Source organism: Lemur catta, chromosome Y, assembly GCF_020740605.2.
Source record: "Lemur catta isolate mLemCat1 chromosome Y, mLemCat1.pri, whole genome shotgun sequence".
NCBI lineage: Eukaryota > Metazoa > Chordata > Mammalia > Primates > Lemuridae > Lemur > Lemur catta.
The window spans coordinates 944816-954120 of NC_059156.1; the positions used below are offsets into that span (position 1 = coordinate 944816).

The following is a 9305-nucleotide window of genomic DNA, read 5'->3' on the forward strand; positions in this document are numbered from 1 at the left end:
TCTTGGCCCGTGTTGTGGCTGCGTCCTTCTCACTGCTCTCCGGTGTCACGTCGTCTCACGCAGGGCTTCGTTCTGAGGATTGGTATGAAGTTTTCGTGATACAATGATAATTTGTTTCTGACTGGGAGAGTTTGAAGACATGCGTTGGTTTTATACACACGGTTTAGAGCACTGAATTGAAATAAGAGGAAAGTGGTGCCAGGAGCCCAGAGCACTAAGTCAGGCGGTGAGCACTGTGGGAGACGTGGAGACAGAACAACCGTGACCGTGCTGTGTCTCTCAGAGAGGCGGATGGAACGTACTGGAAAGCGTATATGGGAAACACTTTTGCCATGTGAGAAGCAGGCTGAACTGAGCTCACAGCACTGACTCTGAGTCACAGGTAGTTACAAGGGGTGTCGTCGTATGGCCAAATGTGACATAGATGGGATGGGTACTTTGGGGATATTGTCAGTTGCTGATTGTCAGGGTGGTGGGTTCTGTCCCCATGGTTGGGAATTACTGGGCAGTGTGCGGACCAGGTGCTGTTTGGAGTTTGAGATTGTCGCAGTTCTTCAGACCTCGATCAGCTTTAGTGGCAGGAGATGGGGTGGTGGATGAGTTCAATTTTGTGGGCGTAGCTTTAACATGTCGTGTTGTCAGAGTAAGTGTTTGAGACGAAGATGCCGCTGGGCGACTGAGCTGGGCAGAGTAAGCAAGGTGTGCCGCCGTCACACACAGTCCCAGTTTCCCAGGGAGCTGTGTGTGTGACCCCCGTGCACTTATGCAGAGTATAACCCCAGCTCAGGTGATATCTGCTGTAGGCGGGTGACCCTCCAGGAAAGCCGGCCCACAGGTGGCACGGACCCCTCTTATTGCCACTCATGCTGTCAGTCAGTCATGTCATCCATGCTCTGTTTGGGGCGCTGGGAGAGGGAGGGACGATGGGACGGTCAGATGCACTGGACACTTTAGCCTGAAACATTCTACCCACTTTTTAGGATAGAAACGTCCGTGTTCTTTTACAGCCTACGTTCCCCTTTCACCCAGCCTGTCTCGAATGGAAAGTGGGTTGTGAATTGTGGAAATGGGTACAGTGAGGTTGGGTTGCAGGTTAGGTTCACACAGTTCACATGGACACAGTTGAAATGTAATAATGCACCGTCTTCCGTAGGTACTGGTTTGTGTTCGGGCATACCAAGAGAGGACTGCTGGGTGGTATCGGAATAAAAGACGCGTGTTTTGCCTTATGTCCGTGGCGAGTGTGCAGCGGCACAGGACTGCTCACACAGTCCCCTGACTCCAGGCGCGCTGGTCTGTTTCCATTTCCTCTCTGACACTGTCCACACTCGCTGTTGCTCGCGCACACTAGGGCTGGCGGCTGCCCCGCCAGTGTCACGCCACATCCCTACAGCAGCAGAGAGTGCACGTCACCAGGATAGGACGTAGAGTTTCACTGGAAGCTGCTGCTTTTAAATTCAGAAAAGGCCATTCTCCCTTTGCATTGCTCTGCCTCTTGCTTTCTTACTACTGTTGAGGTTTTTCTGCAAGTTTGCCAGTCCAGGGAACCCAACTAGGGGACTAATGTTTGGGCTCATATGTATGGTTGTCTTCTCCATTAAGGCCTGGGAATGCAATCAAATTGACAGCTTACCGTGACTGGTTTTACGTGGGTTCTGGTCTTGGTTATCCAGATGGGAAGGGGGGCTCAGATGTGGACTGTCCATATGGGGATGGGGAGGGGGAATATTTCCATGAGTACATGGGGTGTGATTCTGAGTACTTTATTTGCCTTGTAGGCTACTCGACTCTGTGGAGAGCAATCAAGACAGATCACCCAAATGAGAATAAGTGGTATATATGCCGTGTGTGTGCGCACCTGTGTGTGAATAAATAGACAGACATTAGACATTCATTCATTCTCAAGAGAGTCAGTGTCACCACTGCTGCGGCCATCACCGCCAGCAGTGCTTTCTTTGCCTTTGGCAGAGAGTCTAAGGCAGGCAAAGGAGTGGGAAAGCCCTGCGGGGGAGAGAGGGGAAAGGCAGGCCCTGACAGGAGGCGGTTGGCACGCTTGAGGAAGCTGAATACCGGCCGGCTCCAAGAAGGGCGTCCCACGTGAGGGGCCGTGGGGTGCACCCGTGGCTCTCCATACCACTCCAGTCGGTCCAAAGTTGGAAGCAGGGACGAACGTGAGGGAAGGGACGCCCTGAGGGCTTTAGCCTTGGGGGAGTAGGGCGACAGATAGCTGCAAAAGTGCATTAGGTCAGGCTTGGTGGGCCGGTCCCACGGGTGGCTACAGAGGTGGTGGGTGTGGCGTCACCAGGGTCAAGGGCAGACTTTGAAAATTCTATCGCCCAGCCCAGAAAGGCTCCCTTATCATCTGCAGGCAAACCGACACCTTTCGTGCATAGAGAAACGTCGTTCGGTGTTTTTACGGAGGCGGTGGCGATGAGGACGACCATGACAACTGCTCCTGTCCCGCTCCTGCCGCTGCCTACACAGGTTGGGAAATGCGTTAAAATCTTCACCCCTCCCTCTCCCCAGCAGGCTGAATGGATGGATCGATCCCCCCACTCGTGGCCAAGGGAACCCCAGGAAGACCCTAAGAAGATGACTGCTTGGCCCTGAGAAGGCAGGTCAGACATACCCGGTCACGCCCCCTCCCTTCTCAGAGCTATCCTTCGCTAACTCGTCAGCCGGCCTGAGGCTATCTGTCTGCGAGACAGAGCTTCCATCACAGCTGCGGGTCATCCCTTGACTTAACAGCGTCCCGTGAGTGAGTGGCTCGGATGAACGGACTTCCTTAGCTTAAAAGATCGCAAGCGTTTAGACAAAGCTGCATCTTTTTTAACCCATTACCCATCCAAGTATCAGTGTAAATCCCGTCATCCCCCGCTTCGAGATGGCTCGCGTTTGGGGTGGGGGGTGGGGGGCAAACCAGCGTACACCGTGTCCCCGTATCGATCCATGACTTCACACAGAGTTCCCATGTCCCTGGAATGTAGAAAACCAAACTGTAACCAGACCACGGCAATAGCACTCACTCCTTGCTTCTCGGCGTGGCTCTCCGGGCCACCGTCAGGGACATCCATCTTACTGAGTTTGGCTTCTTTACCAGGGACAGACCTATACGTGTGCACGTCAGTTTGTGTATAAATAATGCATGCTAAAATTGTACAACCGGAAAAATTGAAAAAGTCATTCAGCACTTTTAACAGACGATCTGGTGTGCCTGCCTGCGTGCGTGTGTGCGTGCGGGCCGGCCGGCTCCACGCTTTATTTTTTGATTTTCATGTTTTCATGTTTTCCATCTGACATGAGTGAGTGGTGTGTGTATTGAAACACCCAGACGCTGGCCTTCCTCGCCTCAAAGGGGAAAATGTCTAGGATTCATTCCCCTTCCCCACTGGCCTTTGAGAGTCGTTGAGGCCCATCCTATGGAAGGACAGATTGGGCCTCCATGGAACAGCTCCATAGAAAAAGAAGTTAGGAAGTCATCTTTGATTTCTACAATGACAAATTCAAAAAGTTAAAATCCCCCAATCGGGGCCGGGTGAGGTGGCTCATGGCTGTAATCCTAGCACTGTGGGAGGCCGAGGCGGGTGGATCACTCGAGGTCAGGAGTTCAAGATCAGCCTCAACAAGAGCGAGACCCGGTCTCTACTAAATAAAAAATAGAAAGAAATTATCTGGCCAACTAAAACATACATGCAGAAAAAAATTAGCCGGGCATGGTGGCGCATGCCTATAGTCCCAGCTACTGGAGAGGCTGAGGCAGTAGGATCGATTCAGCTCAGGAATTTGACGTTCCTGTGAGCTAGGCTGCCGCCACAGCACTCACTCTAGCCGGGACAACATAGCCAGACTCTGCCTGAAAAAAAAAAAAATCCCCCAATCGAACAAGGTATAGAAAAATTATGGTGTTGATGCAATTGGGGTGGGGGGGAGAGCCGGGGCTTCTGGTGTGGGGGTGTGCGGGTGCCAGTGCCTGTGCAGTCGTCATCGTCCTATTAATAACACGGAGAGCAGAATAAAGTTCTGAGACATAAAGATCATACTCGGCTGAGGGAGCCACCGGTGGAGCGAGGGAATGTTTCTTCTACAGGACCAGTATTTCCTTTGCCCCCCCCAATGCCCTAAATAATATGTCGATGAGGACGTACACAGCGTTGTCCCTGGTTGTGGGTCGGGGTGTGGGTGGCGATGGGGGTGGAGGCTTGGCAGGAAGTAAAGTCAAGTGATGTTTTTTTTAATAAAGAGACATACTGACCCCCGGGCTACATGCTGGGGACTTCATCCGTCAGGTCTAAGGAGAACACAGGCAGGCAGTGCTCACCGTCAGTTTCAACTAATTAAAAAAAAAAACACATAGAAAATAGAAAAAAGGGGCGGGCGCGATGGCTCCCGCCTGTAATCCTAGCACTCTGGGAGGCCGAGGCGGGAAGATCACTCAAGGTCAGGAGTTCGAGACCAGCCTCAGCAAGAGCGAGGCACCGCACCAGCCCTGCCCCGTCCCGTCCCTACTGAGAAAGAGAAAGAAATTCTCTGGACAACTAAAAACAGACATAGAAAAACTTAGCCGGACACGGTGGCACGAGCCGGTAGTCCCAGGTATTCGGGAAGCTGAGGCAGAAGGATCGCTTAAGCCGAGGAGTTTGAGGTTGCTGTGAGCGAGGCTGACGCCACGGCACTCTAGCCAGGGCAACAGAAGGAGCCTCTGTCAGAAAGAAAAGAAGAAATAGAAAAAAAGAAAAAAAAAAGAAAGGAAGGAAGGTATTGAGGGAAGGAGGGAGGGAAGAGGACAGAAGGATAGGGGGAGAGAGGGGGTGAGTGAGAGAGAGAGAGGAGAAAACTATTAAAAATTCGGTACCAGGGTGTTCCCGCGCACGTGGGAGATGTGTCTTCTCCCTCACGCCCTGTTTCCTCCACACACACATCACCCGTGTGCCGCAAAAAAAGCAACAAAAAGAGAGAAAGAGATTAAAAAGGGAAAATGGAAACAGGGAAAAAGAGGAAGAAAGAAAGAAATTTTGAAAAAAGAGACCAAAGTCCCAGGGAGAAGGAAGACTACTGAGCCCAGAGCGACACCTGGTGACCAAACCGTGAACGGCACCCTGCGGCCCCAATTCGCCAGAGACATCTGGTGGAGCCCAGGGCACTGTGCCAAGGGAGGCCGAGGGCAACATGCGGCGGACCCGGGGCCACGGCGTCTGCAGCCGATTCCCAGGCGGGCACAGGAGCCGGGGAAACTCATTCTCAGCGCGGGGGGAGGGGAGGGGAAAGAATTGCAAAGTCACCCAGACAGATCCCTTTCTAGTTCATAAACGTGGTGATTGCGTGTTCACACGCACGTGTGAGATGTGCGTCCTGGTGTGTGGGCACATCCCCCGCTGCCGTGAAACTATGAATACGGGAGGAGAAGGGGGGGCAGGAAAACCCAAAGAGAGAATAGATAGATAAAATAGGGCCAAAAAGAAAGTCACACAGTCGGAGAGGTAGTAGGGGAGTGAGAGCAAGTCGGAGACGGCACACAGAAACTCCGAGAGGAGGGGAACGCTGCGATGCGCCCCTCGGCCCGCGCCGGAAGAATACGCATCGCGGGGCGACCCCTGGGGCCGGCGGTGCCAGAGACACCAAATCGGTCCCGAACACACCCCGCCGCCAGGGCAGCCACAAGACCGGACATCCCGTCAAGCGGCGAACGAACGCGGAGGCCGCCTGCACCAGGCACATCTGGACGAACAGCCAGTGTGCTCTCTGCCAGGAGTGGTGGGGGGGGGTGCGATTAAAGTCACGCCAGGTCCCCGAGATTGTTCGTGAGCGTGATAACTGTGCGTGTGCGGAGGAAAAGAGGGGGCGGGGGGGACGCAAAGAAAGGAAGAGCAAACGAGGGTGGGGGAAGGCACACTGTCGGCCACGTAGCTAGGAAAGGAGGCGGAGGGAGTCGAGAAGCCTGCGACGCCAGAGCCCTCTGGTGGTGACCGGTCGCATAGCGTCCACTAGCCGGGACCCACAGAGACTTGTGTGACGGAGACATCTGGTCGGCCCCATGTACCATGGCGTCCGCGGCCAGGCTATGGTAGGGGGTGGGCGCGCGGGGATACGGTCTGTCCTTCGAGGACGCCGGGGAAGGTGCGGGGGGGCGCAACCCGGGGGGACACCATCCCCTCCACGTGGCGCCCGACGTCCCGACTTGGGGTACGCCATCCTCCGCCCACCAGTCCGCCTCCTCCCCGCGCACCCCGCCGAAGCTGGTCCCCCAGGCTGGGACTGGGTTTCTGGGGAGGAGCACGGTGGTGGTGGGGTCCAGACAGGGCGACCGAGGAGCAGGCGGTCGACGGCGGGGCGGGCACGGTGCAGCGCCGCCCCTGTGCTCGGGGATGGCGCCGCGCGGGCCTGGTGGGGGCGCCCATCCAGCCGCGGCCCTCTCTCCCGCCCCGGGGGCGGAGGGGGTCGTCGTCTGGTGGAGACCCGGCCTGCCCCCCCCTTCTTTCCCCGGAGAGTCGGGGTCGACCAGCTGGCCGCCGGCCGGCGAGCCCCCGTGCGAGCAGATAGGGAGAGTCCCGCGGGCGCGGCGCTAGCGCCTCCACCAGTGCCGCGCGCGGACGCCATGATACATGCGGTCGACCAGATGTCCCCGTCACACAGTCTCTGCGGGGCTGGGCTCGTGGACGTCATGCGAACGGTCACCGCCTCAGGGCTCTGGCGTCGCATGCTTCTCGACTCCCTCCGCCTCCCTGCCTCGCTACGTGGCCGACAGTGTGCCTTCCCCCACCCTCGTTTGCTCTTCCTTTCTTTGCGTCCCCCCCGCCCCCTCTTTTCCTCCGCACACGCACAGTTATCACGCTCACGAACAATCTCGGGGACCTGGCGTGACTTTAATCGCACCCCCCCCCACCACTCCTGGCAGAGAGCACACTGGCTGTTCGTCCAGATGTGCCTGGTGCAGGCGGCCTCCGCGTTCGTTCGCCGCTTGACGGGATGTCCGGTCTTGTGGCTGCCCTGGCGGCGGGGTGTGTTCGGGACCGATTTGGTGTCTCTGGCACCGCCGGCCCCAGGGGTCGCCCCGCGATGCGTATTCTTCCGGCGCGGGCCGAGGGGCGCATCGCAGCGTTCCCCTCCTCTCGGAGTTTCTGTGTGCCGTCTCCGACTTGCTCTCACTCCCCTACTACCTCTCCGACTGTGTGACTTTCTTTTTGGCCCTATTTTATCTATCTATTCTCTCTTTGGGTTTTCCTGCCCCCCCTTCTCCTCCCGTATTCATAGTTTCACGGCAGCGGGGGATGTGCCCACACACCAGGACGCACATCTCACACGTGCGTGTGAACACGCAATCACCACGTTTATGAACTAGAAAGGGATCTGTCTGGGTGACTTTGCAATTCTTTCCCCTCCCCTCCCCCCGCGCTGAGAATGAGTTTCCCCGGCTCCTGTGCCCGCCTGGGAATCGGCTGCAGACGCCGTGGCCCCGGGTCCGCCGCATGTTGCCCTCGGCCTCCCTTGGCACAGTGCCCTGGGCTCCACCAGATGTCTCTGGCGAATTGGGGCCGCAGGGTGCCGTTCACGGTTTGGTCACCAGGTGTCGCTCTGGGCTCAGTAGTCTTCCTTCTCCCTGGGACTTTGGTCTCTTTTTTCAAAATTTCTTTCTTTCTTCCTCTTTTTCCCTGTTTCCATTTTCCCTTTTTAATCTCTTTCTCTCTTTTTGTTGCTTTTTTTGCGGCACACGGGTGATGTGTGTGTGGAGGAAACAGGGCGTGAGGGAGAAGACACATCTCCCACGTGCGCGGGAACACCCTGGTACCGAATTTTTAATAGTTTTCTCCTCTCTCTCTCTCACTCACCCCCTCTCTCCCCCTATCCTTCTGTCCTCTTCCCTCCCTCCTTCCCTCAATACCTTCCTTCCTTTCTTTTTTTTTTCTTTTTTTCTATTTCTTCTTTTCTTTCTGACAGAGGCTCCTTCTGTTGCCCTGGCTAGAGTGCCGTGGCGTCAGCCTCGCTCACAGCAACCTCAAACTCCTCGGCTTAAGCGATCCTTCTGCCTCAGCTTCCCGAATACCTGGGACTACCGGCTCGTGCCACCGTGTCCGGCTAAGTTTTTCTATGTCTGTTTTTAGTTGTCCAGAGAATTTCTTTCTCTTTCTCAGTAGGGACGGGACGGGGCAGGGCTGGTGCGGTGCCTCGCTCTTGCTGAGGCTGGTCTCGAACTCCTGACCTTGAGTGATCTTCCCGCCTCGGCCTCCCAGAGTGCTAGGATTACAGGCGGGAGCCATCGCGCCCGCCCCTTTTTTCTATTTTCTATGTGTTTTTTTTTTTAATTAGTTGAAACTGACGGTGAGCACTGCCTGCCTGTGTTCTCCTTAGACCTGACGGATGAAGTCCCCAGCATGTAGCCCGGGGGTCAGTATGTCTCTTTATTAAAAAAAACATCACTTGACTTTACTTCCTGCCAAGCCTCCACCCCCATCGCCACCCACACCCCGACCCACAACCAGGGACAACGCTGTGTACGTCCTCATCGACATATTATTTAGGGCATTGGGGGGGGCAAAGGAAATACTGGTCCTGTAGAAGAAACATTCCCTCGCTCCACCGGTGGCTCCCTCAGCCGAGTATGATCTTTATGTCTCAGAACTTTATTCTGCTCTCCGTGTTATTAATAGGACGATGACGACTGCACAGGCACTGGCACCCGCACACCCCCACACCAGAAGCCCCGGCTCTCCCCCCCACCCCAATTGCATCAACACCATAATTTTTCTATACCTTGTTCGATTGGGGGATTTTTTTTTTTTTCAGGCAGAGTCTGGCTATGTTGTCCCGGCTAGAGTGAGTGCTGTGGCGGCAGCCTAGCTCACAGGAACGTCAAATTCCTGAGCTGAATCGATCCTACTGCCTCAGCCTCTCCAGTAGCTGGGACTATAGGCATGCGCCACCATGCCCGGCTAATTTTTTTCTGCATGTATGTTTTAGTTGGCCAGATAATTTCTTTCTATTTTTTATTTAGTAGAGACCGGGTCTCGCTCTTGTTGAGGCTGATCTTGAACTCCTGACCTCGAGTGATCCACCCGCCTCGGCCTCCCACAGTGCTAGGATTACAGCCATGAGCCACCTCACCCGGCCCCGATTGGGGGATTTTAACTTTTTGAATTTGTCATTGTAGAAATCAAAGATGACTTCCTAACTTCTTTTTCTATGGAGCTGTTCCATGGAGGCCCAATCTGTCCTTCCATAGGATGGGCCTCAACGACTCTCAAAGGCCAGTGGGGAAGGGGAATGAATCCTAGACATTTTCCCCTTTGAGGCGAGGAAGGCCAGCGTCTGGG

General features: G+C 55.2%; 2 pseudogenes; one reads left to right on the top strand and one right to left on the bottom strand.

Moving 5' to 3' along the window:
• The first annotated feature begins 5287 nt into the window (after window positions 1–5287).
• LOC123629145 lies at window positions 5288–5378 on the top strand (annotated as a pseudogene).
• A 1875-nt stretch (window positions 5379–7253) lies between these two features.
• Window positions 7254–7344, bottom strand: LOC123629146 (annotated as a pseudogene).
• Window positions 7345–9305: the final 1961 nt, after the last annotated feature.